Source organism: Balaenoptera physalus (genome assembly GCF_965194825.1).
Source record: "Balaenoptera physalus genome assembly, chromosome: X".
Classification (NCBI taxonomy): Eukaryota; Metazoa; Chordata; class Mammalia; order Artiodactyla; family Balaenopteridae; genus Balaenoptera; species Balaenoptera physalus.
In genome coordinates this window covers 9,471,682-9,489,947 of record NC_138903.1, presented here as the reverse complement: position 1 = coordinate 9,489,947, position 18,266 = coordinate 9,471,682, and the positions used below count along the sequence as shown (strand labels likewise).

The window sequence follows — 18,266 nt, the reverse complement described above, 5'->3', positions numbered from 1 at the left end:
GCTCCACATAATATGTGACCAGGGAAATAGAAGTTAAAACAACAAAGAGATACCACTACACACCTACTGTAGTGGCCCAAATCCAGAATACTGACAACACCAAGTGCTGATGACGATGTGGAGCAACAAGAACTCTCATACATTATTGGCGAGGACAGCTTGGCAGTTTCTACAAAACTAAATATACTCTTATTATACAATCCAGCAATCACCTTCCTTGGTATTTACCCAAAGGAGTTGAAAACTTATAGCCACACAAGAACCTGCACATGGATGTTTATTCATAATTGCCAAAGCTTGGAAGCAACCAAGATGTCCTTCAGTCATTGAATGGATAAATAAACAGTGGTGCATCCAGATAACAGACTATTAGCACTAAAAGAAATGCACTATCAAGCTGTGAAAACACATGAAGGAAACTTCAATGCATAATAAAAGAAGCCAATCTGGAAAGACTGTGTACTGCATGATTCCAACTAGATGACATTCTGGAAAAGGCAAAACTATGGAGACAATGAAAAGATCAGTGGTTGCCAGGGGTTGGGGGAAGAGAGAGATGAATAAGTAGAGCACAGAGGATTTTTAGGGCAGTGAAACTACTCTGTACGACACTATAATTGTGAATACATGCAATTACACATTTGTTCAGACCAGTAGAACATACAACACCAAGTGTGAATCCTAATGTAAACGATGGACTTAGGATGATTATAATATGTCAGTGTAGGTTTATCCATTGTAATAAATGTGCCACTCTAGTGGGGATGTTGGTAATGGGAGAGGCTATACATGAGCAGGGGCAGGAGGTATATGGGAGATCTCTGAACCTTCTACTCAAGTTTGCTAGGAAACTGAAACTGTTCTAAGAAATCAAGTCTATTAAAAATGCACCCATTAGTTATAACTCTCCAAGCCTGAGTAATTTACTATAATTTACTTTTTTAAACTTCATTTTCTGTACGTTTCATTGCTCAAAGGAAGCGTTATTTTCCTTATATCAAAGCAAAACTATTTAGCCAGGTCTGTGAAACACTTTTTAAGTTATCATTTTAAGCGTAGTATATTGAAGAGAAAATATTTCTGGGGGAAAAAAAAGTCTGAAAAATGGCAACTAAAACATCAGCTCTGTGCCAGTAAGTGCAGATGGTTTGTTTATGTCATACCTGGCATTTTGTGTCATCCCGCAAATTAGCTTCTCTCTGTTCAGTTGCCCCTTTTACATGTTTTGACACTTAATAGTAAAAGCCAGGAAGCAAGATTTTTTTCATTTTTACTGGAAGTGATTTTAACTACTTTGGAACAAATGTCCTAAATATAAATATTACCAGCTGGTCTTGTTGTTTCCACGCTAATGGACACAAATGGTTTTCAGTATAAACTCAGAGGTGTACTTTCCCAAAAGCTTTCTTTCAACCAACAAATATGCAAAAGCACAAAATGTAAGTGCTATTTCTTCTAAGTGCTGTGTCTATGTACAATCTAGCGAGAGTGAAATGGCGCAAATGTAAAGAATCAAATAGATTTCCAATGTTATTAAATAAGTCAAGAAACTAGCTGAAATGCGACGGGTAGGGTGGTGAGTGTGATGGTTACAGAGGAGGGAGGTGTCCTATGAAGCTAGAGTTTTCTGGGAAAATATCTGACATTTAAACATTCCCAATCCTCCTCTTCCCTCCATAGTGAGACATCACAAGTTATTCCCTACATATCCCAAGTGTCTAGGTCACTTGGTGCCTCAAAAACAATATAAAGGAAAAATATGCTATTGAGCAATCTCTATAGACTCATCTGCTCATACATATGTACGTGTTGCAATGGTAGTTGTAAAAAGATGTGGTTCCTTTGAAACTCTGTCATTTCCTGTGCCACACGTCTGGTGATTTCTTTTCGGTGGGTCCAGAACAGGATCAACAGACTTTTTCTGTGAAGAGCCAGGTCATAAATATTATAGGCGTTGGGAGTCATACGTCTCTAGTGCAACCACTCAACTCTGCCATTGTATTAGGACACAGCCCTAGACAAGGTGGAAATGAATGGGCCTTGGCTGGGCTCTAGTTTACAAAAACAAGCAGGGGCTGGATATGGCCAGGGCTGTAGTCTGTCCACCTGTGCTCTAGATCAACAGTTGCCACCTCAAGGTCAAGTCATGCCTCAATCGATATTAGAAGTAATTTCTTATTGATAATGGATAATTTAGAAACTTCAGAATTTTATTTTGTAAGAAAACTAAATGAGAGAGGATTTGAGATGAGCCTAGAGTCACCTTACACAGTCGTTCTGATGTACTCTTTGAGTCATACCCCGCCATACCTTGAGAGAAAGGTTTGGTACTCATAGGGAGGTAAGGCTAAGACCCCACACTCTGGGGTTAAGGCCCATGAGTTTGAATCCCAGCTCTGTCACTTACAATCTGTTTCCTTGGACAAGTTATCTCCTAGTGCTTAATTTCTTTCTTTATCTGTGAAATGGGTACATATTAAGATACCTTGCCTCATAAAATTGTTTAATGATTAAAGCAGGGAGTACATAATTAGGGCTAGGAATAATGATGGGTACATATTTACATCCACAAGAAATGTTAGTTATTCCTCACCTATCTAAATCCCCTGGAATTCTGAGTCTTACCATTTTTATGAATAAAGTGTTTATCTACGTTTATTAGCACACACTTCCTTGTCCCATTAATATTAACTGGTGGTATGGAAATCCATCAAAATGAAGACTCATTAGAATAAATAGGTTCAATATTTTTTAAAAATCACAGTATCATATTACTTTTCCTTGTAGCCATTTTCCAAATTGTCTTCATATTGCCACATTAATTAATCATTGCTTGGAACACGTTTTTATGAATTCCATGACTTCCTCCCAAAAGTTTATCCTGCTATGTGCTTTACTCACCACAAAATTGTGTGTGTGTTTTGCGGGGGCGGGGGTGTGTGTGTCAAAATCTGGGTCTAGGAGAGTGTGTGTGTAGCACGTGTCTCATTCATCATGCATAGTACATGCATTGCTCCATCCTCCCCACAGGGCTATTTTTTAAAATTAAAGTATAGTTGCTGTACAATATTATATGTTACAGGTGTACAATATAGTGGTTCACAATTTTAAAGGTTATACTCCATTTATAGTTAATTATAAAATATTGGCTATATTCTTCGTGTTGTATAATATAGCCTTGTAGCTTATTTTATACCTAATAGTTTGTACCTCTTACTCCCCTACCCCCGTATTGCCCCTCCTCCATTCCCCCTCCCCACTGGTAACTGCTAGTTTGTTCTCTACATCTCCCACAGGACTCTTTTTACCTCCACTTTACAGAGCAGGTACTGAGGCTTAGAATGGTGAGATACGCACATGGCTAGTTCTGGGCTGAGCTGGAATTCAAAGCCAGGTGGTAGGACCACAGAAACTGCCTTGCAACCACTGTGCTGTAACACCGCATCCCATTTGAAGGAAACAGCCGCAAATGAGCAGATGAGACCCGCTTATCACACTGTCCCAAAGACTGTGGTCAGATGAGACCCGCTTATCACACCGTCCCAAAGACTGTGGTCGCTTAACTGTGCTACAGTTAGAAATATTCCCCATCACATCCATGGCAGAAATCATAGAAAGTGGCATCTGGATCAAGCCTGTGCAAGTGAAAAACAATTTTAAGTTATGGGCGTACAAATTAGGGGATTTAATTCTTAATAGGTAGAATTATTAGATTTTATTTCTGCTGCCCCTGAAAGAGAAGGGGAAAGGATCAGAATCTACGCTTGGTGTCAGAGAAATCTGGCAGGGTCAGTAAATAGAGGAATAGATAGACAGTGCACCTTTCACGTGGGAGTATGGTGGGATGTGAGAAGGGAGGAATGGAGACAGGAGCGAGAGAGGCAAAGGTGCATGGCACATGCTTAGTGGAATTTGGAGAAAAGTAATGCCTTATGGAAAAAGTGCAAGGAATTTGCCACCCCTGATGATTTCCTTAATCCCAGGTCATTACAGTGGTTCTCATCCTGGACTGCATATTAGAATCCCCTGGAGAGCTTTGTAAACCTGCCAATGCCTAAGCCCCAACCCTGAAGAGTCTTAGTGGTTTGGTCTATATCTGCACTGTCCAGTACAATAGCCAGTAGCCACAGTGGCTACTTACATTTAAATCAATGAAGATTAAATAAAATGAAAAATTCAATGACTCTGTTTCGCTAGCCCCATCTCAAGTGCTCATTAGCATGGGTGGCTGGTGGCCAGCGTATCAGACTGTACAAAAATTTCCATAATCGCAGAAAGGTCTATTGGACCTCGTTGGTCTGGAGGGGGTCACGGGCATGAGTATTTTTGAAAACCACACCAAGTAATTCTTTTCTTTTTTTAACTGAGGTATGCACTGAGTAATTCTAATGCACAACCAGGATAGAGAACGGCTGGTCCTTGTAGAGTTTGTTCTAAAATTTATCACCACCTGCATCTGAACTGATTTTGCTTTTGAAGCAACTATTCCAAGGATATTATTAAAACTAGACTTTTTTTCTGCAGTCAAGTAATGTAGAGGCATATACTTTTATTTAAAACAGCTTGCTTGCTCATTTGCTATACGAGTAAAGATTTAGGTGAGTTAACTACCAACCTTCGATTGAAAATGTGTAAGTTGCCCTTTCCCACTTAGGTTGAAGTATTACAACAATTCATGCCGATTTTGAACTACCTGTTGAAGGAGTTTAATAGGATAAATTATCTTAAACTGAAGCTGAAAGTTTTATTGTCAACATCTCACATCTTGGGCAATAGATTAGAGGTGACTGATGTTTATGCATTTGGTGATACTCAAAATTAATTAGTTAAGGTAATAAGTGGATTAAGTCTAATGTAAGTTTTAGGAAGTTGTTTTCCTTTCCTATTAGAGAGGAACCTCAATGAGAGGAGACTTTTGCAAACTGTTAAGTGCAATTGATGAAACAAAATGTTGTCAAATGTAGCATTGAAATGAGAAAGTGGAAAGGAATTCACTTTGGTGTTTTTTGTTATTGTTGCCTATTTTGTTTTGCCTAAGAGTTTTCAGTACAGATTTTTCCGTCTTCTAAATATGATATTCATCTTTGCTTAAGGTTTGCTTTACTTCCTGCTTATTTGTAAATATCTAATTTGGGGTTGAGTTCTCCAGTTTGGGGTAACATTTCTTCAGCATCCCTGTACCTTTTAGATAATCTTGTTCCAAAATCCATTTCTTATTTAATGCGCAGTGAATCTGCTCATATCTGAATAAATTACCTGCTCTTCAGAGAGTTTACCTGACATCTTACCCATAATGAGTGTCCTCTCATCTGAGTGTCCTTCTTGGGTGAAACCTGCAGCATCCATCCTTATAGCAGCTTTCCTGGCAATGTGGGTAGAAGGAGCAGTCTACACAAGAAGTGCCATCCTCTGCATCATATTGAAACCAGTGACGTCACACCCATATATCTCTATGAGAATCAGAAGAAAATGATCTTTTCTAGGTCTACCCTCCCCAACACATAAAGTGACATACGAACATCTCACTATACCCCTGAAGGTATTTCTCCAAGTATAATACTGGATCTGACTCTCTGGGGATCCAGATTTATTGGACAAACTGAGGGACTCTCATAAGGAAAGCATCCCTGTAGACCTCAGTGTTTACTTCCTCTTGCTCTCCCCTTCCCATCTGTTCTGCACCACTCTGCATCATTCATCTTTCCTAAAACACCCCTTTCACTGTTTCACACCTCTACCCAAAAACTTAGCATGCATATTCCTATTTGTAAAGGATATGACACTTGGGAGGTTTCCTAAAATGACTATTTCTCTTTCTTTCAAACAAACACCAGTGCCCCGACCCTTACTCCCGGAGGTGATTGCCCATCAGCTTTCTGTTTGTTTCCTCCTGCTTCCCTGCCTCTATTTGTGCACATCTCTGTGCCTCTGTTCCGTAAAGGCTTTGGGGACTCAGCTGCCCTCCATGCATTTACCAGATTTCTCCCAGTTACAGAGAGGCCTTCCAATTCTTGTTGGGTGCTCTGTGTCCTACTTACTTTGCACACGTGTCTTCCAAGGGACTCATTGAAGAAAATGTCACTGGCATGCTGTGATACAGCCTAAGGGTTAAACCTATTGCATTTGGAAACAGTTTCCATTTACCTAATACTTGGCTTTGATGGTAGGTATTTAGATCTAAAAGATCTAAAAGTTACTCTCTCTGCAAGTGGGTTACAGTAGTAGCAGGAGGATACTAGAAGTTAGACTAAAGTCACGTGCTGGGGGCGGGGAGAGGACAGATAGCTATGGTTAGGGAAGCAAATGACAGCCGGGGAGAGAATAAGAATCGTCCTTCTGTGCTTTTACTTGTCACCTCACCTCTGAAAGTTCTGAACAATACAAAAGTAGAGTCTGATAATTAAAATCTGAAAAGATCAGATTTTCACTGCAGTCTGTATGGTATCAGAAGGACTGAAATGTCCTTAACAATTTTTTCACTTTTTTATGTACAATCAGAAAAAATAGCAACACCTCAAGTGCCAATTCTATGGTACCGGTCAAAAGAGGGTAATTGGACCAACAAAAGGTTTATCAGTAATAAATGTGATCTAGATGAAATTTCACTATGCCATTTTATTAGATTAAGTCATAATTCTGAAAGAGAAAAGCATCACCTATTTCTAAATATTGACTATATACTATTTAAAACCTGGAGGATGTCATTAAACATATATTTATCCTCTTGTTCATAAAAGACTTTCTACATGTTCTGCAAAATGACTTATAAAGAATAGTTTTTATTTTATCATCTGGTTGAGCAGCTACTCTCTTTCCACGTGAAAACGTAGAAAGTGAAGGAATGACCTGCCATGTCGTTCAGTGGGGAGAAGTACACGAGAGGTTCCAGGGGTAGGACTCCAGATTCAGACTGTTTAGAACTGTGATCTGTGTGTACAAAAGAAGTTAAGGAAGGTGAGGTTGACTGCCATATCACATACATCCCCAAATCTCACCATACAGTTTGTTACTCACTCATATTTTCATAGTGTCTACGATTGGTGGGGCAGCTGTGTTCCAAACAAGGATTCATCCTGTGGCTCCACTATCTTCAACACAAGAAGATGTTGATTCGGTTATTCACTGCCTCATAACAAACCACCCCAACCTTGGTGGCTTAAAACAACCACCGTTTTATTTGCGAATGTTTCTGCAATCTGACCTGGGCTCAGCTGGACACTTCTGCTGGCCTTGACAGTGGTCGCTTATAAGGCTTCACTCACCTGGGAGGTTGTCTGGGAGCTGGATTTAGCTGAGACATTGGGACAGCTAAGCTCTTCTCACTCTGCATGTGGCCTCTCCACATGGTCTCTCCAGTACAGTAGCCACGGTTATGACGCGGTGGTTCAAGGGTCCCAAGAATGGAAAAGCAGAAATTGTCAGGCCTTCTTAAGTCTTAGGTCCAGAATTATCTCACCATCGTTTCTGCCCGATTTGATTGGCTAACGCAGATCACAGAGCCAGTCAGGATTGAAGAGCAGGGGACACTAGGGCATGACCATTGAGAGGTGTGGTCCGTGCCTGGGACTACCACATGTGGCTCTGAGAGGTGTTGTCTCCAGGTTTTTATCAATCTCATGTGAAATGTGATATTAAATAACTTTAATTGAGGGTCTAAATTCCATAAATGAGTATCCAGATTACATGAACCATATTGATTATCTGCTGGAATGATGACTCTTTTTTTTTTTAATTTTATTTATTTATTTATTTATTTATTTATTTATTTATTTATTTATTTATGGCAGCACTGGGTCTTCGTTGCTGCCTGCGGGCCTTTCTCTAGTTGCGGCGAGAGGGGTCTACTTTTCGTTGTGGTGCACAGGCTTCTCATTGCTGTGGCTTCTCTTGTTGCAGAGCACGGGCTCTAGGCGCGTGGGCTCAGTAGTTGTGGTGCACGGGCTTCGTTGCTCTGATTCTTGTGGGACCTTCCCGGACCAGGGATCGAACCTGTGTCCCCTGCATTGGCAGGCGGACTCCCAACCACTGCGCCACCAGGGAAGCCCCGATGACTCTTTTCAGCATCTGAGTTTTGAGGGTAGTGGAGGCGAAGGTATATGCCGTAACAGATAAATTTTTACTCTGAATTTCTCTTTAAGTGTAATTGTTCTAGTAAAGAAGACCATCTGACGTATTTTATTGTTTTTAAATTCTTTCCTCTTACTAAATACCAGCAGCAACAGAAGCTACGTGTGGCTTACATCAAGAGATGATTAACCTCACAGAATCCTAGTAAAAAAATGTACCGGGTCCCTAAATTTTGAGTCAGTAAGGTCTTCCATGAAATCATTTCTCAGTTTGTCAATTATAATCACAGTGATTCTTTTCTTGGAATTCACTTGAGACCACAAGAGGGCTATAACTTCATATTGACTGGAAAACAAAGATGTCTTTTTGAGTTAGTTTTGGTTCAGCGCCATGTGGAATACATGGAGATCAAGGTAATTAGTGGTCAGGATATGTTTTAAATCTTTCCTTTTCTCTCTGCTCTTCATGGCTATCTCCCCGCCACCTCCACCCGCAACCTGCACCCTCTTAAACATGGCCACGTGGTTACACCCACTCTGACCTCCACACCCTGTGTTCAGGAAATGAACAATTTCTCAAGGACTATTGTTCCACAAAGAGCGTAAAATTCAGAGCATGTGTTGTACTTGAGAATAAAGGAGAATGAAACCGTTTTGTTTTTTAATGGTTTTTTCTAGTGTTAGAAAAAGGAAGAAGGCAGTGTTTTTAAAATGTAATTTAAGAATTGAGAATTTATCCTAAACAAAGAAAGCACCCTATGTGCCTTATCATGCTGTCAGGGGTTTTACCCGAGGCTTCCGTCATTCTTTGGTTGATTCCTAATAAGGACAGTTTGCACAGTTACAATCCAATTACCATTTGTAGATCCCTGCAGAAAAGGGGATTTTTTTTTTAAGAGGAATCCTTTTCTAACTCCAGAATATCTCTTCAGTATAGTCCTATGAAAATAAAAAGCAGGAAATCCAGTTTCAATTTCTTTGCCTTCTTTCTGTCCCTCCCCCTTAGCACTGCCTTTCTCTCACACACACACACACACACACACACACACACACTCACACACTCACACACTCACTCACTCAGCCGCACAGCCTGCCTCTGTTCTGAAGGGACAGGAACATCTCAATGGTCCGATGAAAAGATTGCATTTTTTTGGCCCCAAGACTCATGGTAGCGGAGGTCTCTGGCAACAAAAGGTATCGTGGGAGTCACAGCTATGCCAGCTGGGCCATTTCTCAGACACTCGTTGCAATCTGCCATTTCAGGATGCATTTTTCACCAAAAAAAATAATTTTTTTCAAGCAGACTCAAGTTCCTACTACAAGCTTAGTTCAGTGAAATTAGAGAGGCCAGCAAAGACACAGCTGAATATAATTCATGGGTAAGCAATATAAATATCTATACTTCTATTTCTTTTCCAGATTACTGTGATAAAATGTTGTGATTGTTCCACATTTGTCTTGTGATGTGGGAAGAAAAGTGGATTGATCAGTGTCTGAGATGTGTGACAGCTAAGTACTGTCTGTGCCAATAGAGATTTATGAGAACGTTATTTTTAGACTGAATGATAATGTTGGAGCAGCTTGAAATGAGCAACCTGGACCAGGAAGCAGCATGCCGTGATGAAATGGAACTGGGCTGATTTCTCCAAAGATTCAGCGCAGGCTGTTTTTCAGGTCTGAAAGGGTAAAGTGGCTTATCTTTCCCTCTAGACTTCTTGAACTTCGGGCAACATTTTAGTTGCCATGGCTCTGATAAATATGGGCTTTGGAGAACAGCTCAGATATTAGATAAGGCTAATCATAAACCGAATGTGCTCTGCTTTTAAAAAGAGGAAAACCTTAAGATTCTGGATTTTTAAATCATCTGGTTTACCCTATTATAAGGTTATGTCTCAGAATGAAAAGACTCGGTGGTGGAAAAAGGCAGAATGTGACCCTTACCACCCAGATCCCACTCTGCTACTGCAGAGTCACCTAACTTCTTTGGATTTTGCTTTGCTTCTTTGTAAAGGTAGGGGTTGGACTGACTTATCAGGAGAAGTGGTGAAATACCTATGATAGTTACCATCTAGATTCTGGAACCTGCAGCCACGCTTCAAATTCTAATTCTGCCATTTACTAGGTGTGTGATCTTGACAAGTCACTTAAGAGTTCCTCATCTGAAATATGGGGGTAATAATGGTAACATAGTCCTTAGAGTTGTTGCAAGAATTACATGAGTTAATATAAATAAAGGACCTAGAACAGTAGCTAGCAGAGTAGTTAGCAATATCTCCAAGGTCCAGTCCGTCTCTGGAGGTCTGTCGTTCTAATTTCAGTGAACTAAGTTTAATTATAGAAAGACAAGCAAAACTATCAGCTGCTAGAGCTGTCATTGAGAAGTTTCTAATTCTTGTAACTGTTTCCATTTTCCACACTCTTGGGATCTGTGCAGGCTCTTTTACCTCTTCCCCATCCAAGAGTCAAGTGAAGCTTAAAACTCAAAATTAAATTGGTGGCTGGTAGACAAGTCCACAATTCAACTAGGGATACACAGAAATGAAACTTGCCTTTTGTTCTGACGTTTTTGCCTTTGGGAACTTCGAATATGTGGCTGTTTTCCCCTCTATGCCAACCATTGGAAAGGTTCTTTCCACTGGAAACAAGATGTGTGTGACGAATGATGTTTGGGTTTTTTTGGTGTTGTTTTTTGGTTTTTGAGTGGTGGTAGCACAGCACTGGGTTTGACAATGTTCATTTCTACTTTGGTTTATCAATAATCCAGATAAATAGGCCATTTGCAGATAACCACTTCTATTTCACCCTAGCTTTTACATACTTTACAATATCCCCAAGTCTTACTGTGTCATATGATCTCTTTACAGGTTCTTTGGGATGTTGCCCAGAGAAACAAAATCTTAGGAGAGGAGGAAAATGGTGATCCCAAAGACAAATCCTAATCATAGATGTGCCTTTACTTTTAGTCTAGTACAGGGGTCAGCAAACTTTTTCTATAAAGAGCCAGATAGTAAATATTTTCACCTTTACAGGCCAGACAGTCTCTGTTACAACCACTCAACTCCTCCACTGTAGCATGAAAGCAGTCATAGACAATACCTAAAGAAATGTTTGTGGCAATATGCCAATAAAACTTTATTTACAAAAACAATCAGTAGATGGGATTTGGCTCACAGGCAGTAGTTTACCAAGCCCTGGCTTGTCATCATCCCCATTTCATAGATTAGGAAAACAAAGCATGGGGAGAGAAAATAAGCTTGCTAAAAGCCACATGGCTGGAAAGTGGCAGAACTGGGATTCAAGCCCAGGCAGCCTAGCTTGCCAACCTTTGCTTTTAGCCACTGCCCCAAGCTGCCCCCGTGTCAACTCACCCCTGCCTGGGATGCTCATCTCCTGAAATCTGCCTCATTACCTCACCTCCATAAGAGTTTGTTCAAATATCACATTCGCGGCAAGGTTGCCCTGGAAACCCTCCCAGCACTCCTGATTCCCCTCACACTCCTCTACCTTCTCTTTTTCTCTAGGCCTTATCACCTCGTAACTTGCTGTGTAATTTACTCATTTATTATGTTTGTTTCTTATCAGTTTCCTCTACTGGCCTAGACACTCCATGAGGGTAGGGCTCTTTGTTTTGTTCACCAGTGAATCCACGGTACGTAGAATAGTGCCTGGCCTATAGAAGGTGCCGATTAAATATTTGTTGAATGAGTGAGGCGCATTTTTCCATCATGTTACTCTAACATATTTTGGTACCCCTTATGTAGCAATCAATAGCGAATATACTAAGGCAAAAGGTTAAAATGCACTGCTATACCAACCAAACGTTCAGACTTTTCTAAAATTTCTGCTTTTAAAAAAAGGACCAGAATAGATAAATAAAACAAAAATCATATACAATATAGAAGTATTAAATCTTCCTAAAGATCTGTTGAGAAGGAGTGCTTGAAGAATCAAGAGAAGAATTAGCAAATGTTATTTTGTTGAGTTCATAAAGGAATAACCTCTTTTAAGAGTCCAAACAGGGGTGTGACAGCTATGCAGATACCCTCGGCTTTGCCCGGAAGCTCATGAGGAAGGGAGTTCCTTGTCATTGGAGATGTGTTTATTTTGGAATTATAAAGAACTAGGCAGCCCTTTTCAGAAATGTTGGTTGTGAGCCTGGTATTTAAACTTATGCCATGCTTCAGCAATTATTAATTATTAATAAATGACAGCTGGCCACAGTAGAAAACAAAAGAAATTCAGCCCCTGGCATGGTTTATCTAAATGGCATGCCATTTTTCAGACCTTAACTTACTGATCTGGTCTTTGCTTCTGCGTCTCACCTATATGGAACCACAATCCAGCTGGCTGGCTTGTAAACACGTAGAAAAGGCATCTTACACATAGTGGAACCATTTATTCATGAATTCAACACACATTTCTTAAGAGTTTTTGGTGTCACTAAAACTGCCAGGTTTAAAAAGGGGACGCAAATTTAGAGGAATGATGATTAAAATTAATTATAACTTTACCACATATTTAGGGCTTGCTGGGCGCTAATAAGCACTCTGCAAGAAATTCACTTGCATTGTCTCATACCATCATTACAAACCTGGGAGTTAAGTCTTTTTCTTTGCTCCATCTTATTGGTGAGAAAACTGAGGCTTGGAGATGTTCTGAATCTTGCCAAAGAGCTCATAGCTATTTGAATCCAAGTCTTTACTACCACACCAGTGGGCCTCAATCTTTATTGTGCAAAGATAAGAATCACCCGAGGATTCTGGTTTATGATGAAGGTACTTGGGCCCCATTCCTTGTGACCCTAGTTCCCTAAATCTTCCTTAGAGCCCAGAAACCTGCACGTTTACAAGAATTGTCTGCAGGCCATATTGTGAGCAGCCTTGCATCACTTCTTGTTGGCTCACTGGGCCTTGGTAAGTTTACAGTTGGATGAGGTTAAAGAGATGCTGCAATTAGAGATTAGTTTCAAGGACATAATAAAACAATGTGGTATAGACCAAAACCAAAAGTATTTCAATCAATTTTATTTCATGGGAAAAATCAAGTCTGTTTGTAAAGATGCAATTTAGCTCAAAAGAATGACCTTTCTGAATAAATCACAGATATTAGATGGTTGGTTTTTCAGTTTGCCTTTTGCATCTTTTTTTTTTTCTAAGTGTGGAGACATATACTTCTGGTGGGAAGGAAATCTCTTTAGTTAATGCTTTCGGTGAGTTGTTCTCCAGTTGATCAAGATTCTATTGTATTGAGGCTTTTTTTGTGTGCCTCTTTTAAATTGGTTTGTGTTGTTTGTGCTTCTTAATGCTAGTTCTAAATAACTTCTATGATTCTGCTTATTTATTTCCATAATATACAGAATAATACATGTATAATATACATTATCATGCATAGCATGCATAAGAGTATATAGTGCATGGTGCATGCCTTTGATGATAAACAAAACTCATATGAGTGTTAATGTCTTCTGACACCATCATTTTGAGGAGATTGTGTGTAATTTGGGCCTAACAGCAGACCCAACTTACGCTATGCCAGGTTTTCTCGATTTCTGCATTGTGGACATTTGGAGGCAGGTAGTTCTTTATTGTGGGCACAGGGGGCTGTCCTATGTATTGTAGGATGTTGAGTAGATCCCTGATGTCTACTCACTAGTTGCCAGTAGGAAACCCCACCCTAGAGTCATGATGGCCAAAAATGTTTCCAGACATTGCCAAATGTCCCCTGAGAGGGCAAAATCACCCCCAAGAACCACTGTGCTATATCCTTTCGTATCGTATTGTTACCTTTTATTAACGCTGTCCCATAGTACCCGAAAATAAAAAGGATATTTTTATAACTATCAAGGGCTTTTGTCTATCCAGAAACATTGGGTCACTTTCAACCTCACATTTATGAAATTGAAACAAATTAGAAATCATCCACTTTCAATCTAAAAAAAAAAAAGTCCTATGACAACCACTGAAAAACTGGATCCACAGAGCCTTAAAATGAGTCATCCATTTACGAGATAAACAGTCACCAAAGAAAAATGCTGGACTGGAATGTGCATTTGAGAATTCAGGAACAGCCAGAAACACATCCTAGGCTGTGCTGGTGGGCTTTGGCACGCCTCTGGGTGCTTGTTTATTACTTCATGGCCCATGTGATGAGGGTCCCAGGGCAACACTGACCTTTGTGTTTGTGTCTTCCTGCTCATAAGAGATCTGATATGTGAGTGTGAGTGTCAGAGATTCATTATTCCTCAGGTCCGATATTTTTATGCTTATTTTCTGCCCGCATATACTGGCATTTTGGGGCTCATCAACAGGCTCTGGTTCAAAAGACTGTTTCTTAACAGTTTATTCAAATCCAGAAGACATTTCCCCTCATAGATACGATATTACCCGAGTTGGTTAGTTTCCAATTTCTTATTGAACTCATGATGTACGTGATTCATGTAGTCCCTAGACTGACAAATATTTATTGCTTGTGAATTATTTATTCTTCAGTGATAATTAATTGCCAGGTACTATCTTGGATACTGGGAACACCCAGGTCAGGAAACCAGACAAGGTTCTTGCCCTCATGAATCTAGCTGATGTACGTAGCTCAGGATGCAGAGTGCTAGGGACTGGGTCTCTGCCACATGGTAGTAGGTGCTAAATAAGTATGTGTAGGGTCCTAAATGATCCCAATCTCTTTATATCAAGGGTTGGCAAACTGCAGCCAGTGGGCCAAATCCAGCCTGCTGCCTGTTTTTGTATGACCTACGTGCCTAGAATGGTTATTACATTCTTAAATGGTTGAAAAAAATCAAAAGAATAATATTTTGTGACTTGAAAATTAGATGAGATTAGACTTTTAGTGTCTGTGAGTAAAATTTTATTGGAACTTTTGTTTACATGTGGTTTATGGCTGCCTTTGTGCTACATTGGCAGAACTGGGTAGCTGTGACAAAGACTATATGAACCACAAGCCTGAAATATTTACTATGTATAAGTTTCTAAAATTCTATTTAGTGGGGAAAGTGCTTTCAAAATTCCAATCTTGGAAGCTCTGCAGCTCAAATCATTGGTGGTGGTACCTATAGTATGAGGCAGCACTGTAGCACCAGGAAAGAGGGAGCTAAAAATCTGATGGGAGGTCAAGACCTACTTTCTTAAGTGTCTGGGAGCTTATCCTCATCTGAACTCGATCCCCTTGACCTTCACCAACCTTCTCTTCTAATGCTCCCTCCTACTGCTTCTCTGTTACGTTTCCTATTGCTGATGTAACAAATTACCATAAACTTAAAACATCAGAAATTTAATGTCTTACAGTTCTGGAGGTCAGTCTCACTCAGCTAAAATCAAAGGCTGCATTCCTCTGGAGGCTCTGGGGGAGAATCTGTGCCTTGCCTTTTCCAGCTTTTGGAAGCTGCCTGCATTTCTTGGCTTATGGCTCCTTCCTCCGTCTTTAAAGCTGTCAGCCTAGTATCTTCAAATCAATCTCTCTCTCTCTCTCTCGCTCTCTCTCTCTCTCACACACACACACACACACACACACACACACACACACACACACACAGCCACCTCTGCCTCTCTCTGGTAAGGACTCTTATGATTAGGTTGGACTCATCTGGATAATCCAGAATAACCTCCCTATCTCAGGATCCTTTAACTTAATCCCATCTGCAAAGTTCCTTTTGCCAGGTAAGGTAACATATTCACAGGTTCTAGGAATTAAGATGCGGCTATTTTATTATTCTGTCTGCCACACCTTCTATCTAGTAACTCCATGCTATACTTCTCTCTACCTCTGCAGAACAAAATGCAGGCTGAAGGGCATCTCTCAAGCTTTGTATCCACCAGCCTGGATATTGTAGTGGCTAAGAGTATAGGCTTTAGACTCTGAGTGTCTGGTTCAAGTCATTTGTTGTTGTTGTTGTTCAATAAACGAAAGCAGATCATGCTTACTCCTGAGTGTCTTAAAGCTCACATTTTGTTTCAAAAAGTAACATCTTGTGGTAAAATTGCATCTTTCTTTGGTGGTGAACTTCTTGAATTTTCTAGGAACAGCAGACTTACTACAACCCAACCTGAATCTGATCAACCCTTGAGCGCAGTGGTTCTCAATCCTGGCTGCGTGGGTCAATCAATCAGGAAACCAAAAAAAAAAAAAAAAAAAAATGGGTGCTCAACTGCAGAGCAGACACCTGCCTCAGAACCTCTGCGAGGTCATTAGTCTAATCTCTTTCTTTGCTCATATTTGACAATTTTCGTAATATAAAGGCAAACATATTTTACGCACAGAAACACTGTGACCCCTAGGAATTCTAGAAAGAGGCAACTGAGGAGATGTGGAAACCTCATGGATTTGCTCGGCGACTCCCCGCAACTCTGGTCTGTGTGGTTCCCACGGGTGCCGCATCTGGGGACTCCGTCCTCAGCTGTAGCAACCTGAAGGGAGAGGTGAGAAGGCGGGAGAGAAACAGGCTGATATTAGATTTTAGACTTCTAGGTACTTCATTGCGAATACTCTGATTTGAACCTTGGGATAATTTGCATAAACCTTGGGTGAATGTTTTGAGAAAGGGCTCTTTAAACAAATTAATTTTAAAAGATGATGTGGACTGAAATTAGGAATGTGGATGCATTCGACCAAGTAACTTATTGTGAGCCAACACTAAATTATCACGCCTTAAAAAGCAATACAACTGTAGTTTTAAGACACGTTTGCAGAGTTTCCCAGCCATTGTGTTGTGACATTTCCTTGACTGTGTGTGAGCTTGGCTCTGAAATTAGGCCTCTTGATTCTCAAAATGTCTATATTGCATTAAGGATAAAAATTAAAATGAAGAACACTGTTCTATGTCATTTAGGGCAGTCACTGATACCTCCTGACTTTATCCCAAGATACTATGAATGAATATGGTTTTAACCTGTCAGTTAATTGTGTTAATTTTATAATTTCCCAAAAATGGACCTCACATATTTCCAACTTTAAAAAACATGTTGAAATCGCATGTGCTTAATCTGAAAAAAAAATCATTAAAATTCACAATGGTAGAAATATAGATTGGGAGCAGTGAGAAAATTGGGACATAGGGGAAGATGCAGATTATTTGATGTATTCATGACTGCTGATTGGCAGGTGGCAAAAGACAATGAGATGGTGAAGGGTGGAGAGTGATGAACTGGAGTGGCCCATACAGACTTTTCCAGGTCTGTATGAACACTTCAGGCTTTAGTTATTCAAGTTGGTGGTATAAAATGGATTATGAAGCAACTTGGTCCATTACCCATAATCAAAAATGTAACTGATATTTTTTAAGATGCCACACATTTGATAATAGGTAGCTTTGGAGATATCTTTGAAGTCCCTCTTTGTTAATTATTTGATGACCTTCTCTCCCAAGAAAATTGTTTTTTCAGCCATGTGCTAAGGATGGGTTTAAGAACCAATTGGCTCTGGGGACCAATTGGTATTACCTCCTTTGTGAAATGACTCTGCCAAAGCCTGATCAATGCAGCTGCCCTGCTTTCAAGAAAGCGCCACACTCTTTTCTCTTTCTGGGATTTGGCTGTAGCCTTCTCCTGAGCCATCAGCTGCTATAAGAACTAAAGTCTTAGGAGACAACAACTCCATAAATTCAAGTCATTACAAATAGACCAAGCCTTTTCTCTCTTTTGGCTGATAATTCCAAATTTACCAAAGAATTTAAAAAGTCTACGAAGTTAAGAGTCATGGGCTATGATGTATAATGGGCTCAGAGAAATTTAAAGCATCACACTTCACTTTTTTATCTTGCTAAGTGTAGTCATTTGTGAACAGTTTCCAGAACTATGTATTACTTGATTGCGTTGCAACTGTTTCAGTTGGGAGAAGAAAATGAAGGCTCAAGGAAGATGTAAACTGGCCTGGTTCTGTTTTGCCAGATTTGGTAATGTGTTTTATTTATTTATTTTTTAGAGATAAAATATCCCTTTCAAAATGTCAAATTTGAACATCTTTCTTCTCCCCCCCACCAAACCTAATTCCGTTCTGCTCTTCCTCATCTTGGTGATTTAGTGTACCATCCTCCCAGTTGCTCAAGCCAGAAATGTTTAAGTCATCCTAGATTACTCCTTCCCTACCCTCCACTACATACAGTTTGTCCGCAAGCATCTCTGTGGTTCTAAGTGTCTCCCTATCTGTTCAAATTTGAATCAGCGTCATACCTAGCCCAGCGTCTCTTCTATC

At 40.0% G+C, this 18,266-nt stretch overlaps 1 protein-coding gene across 12 annotated transcripts in view; it reads left to right on the top strand.

The window, feature by feature from the left end:
* ARHGAP6 (Rho GTPase activating protein 6) overlaps positions 1-18,266 on the top strand; it is a 497,891-nt gene that overhangs the window by 391,534 nt on the left and 88,091 nt on the right. The window contains exon 1 of one of the 12 annotated variants that reach the window (XM_082447000.1): positions 7,755-9,445. The exons of the other annotated variants lie outside the window; for them this stretch is intronic. The gene's annotated coding sequence lies outside the window, so the exon portion shown is untranslated. Of the gene's footprint in view, positions 1-7,754; positions 9,446-18,266 lie in introns of those variants that run through there. 12 annotated transcript variants of the gene reach the window in all.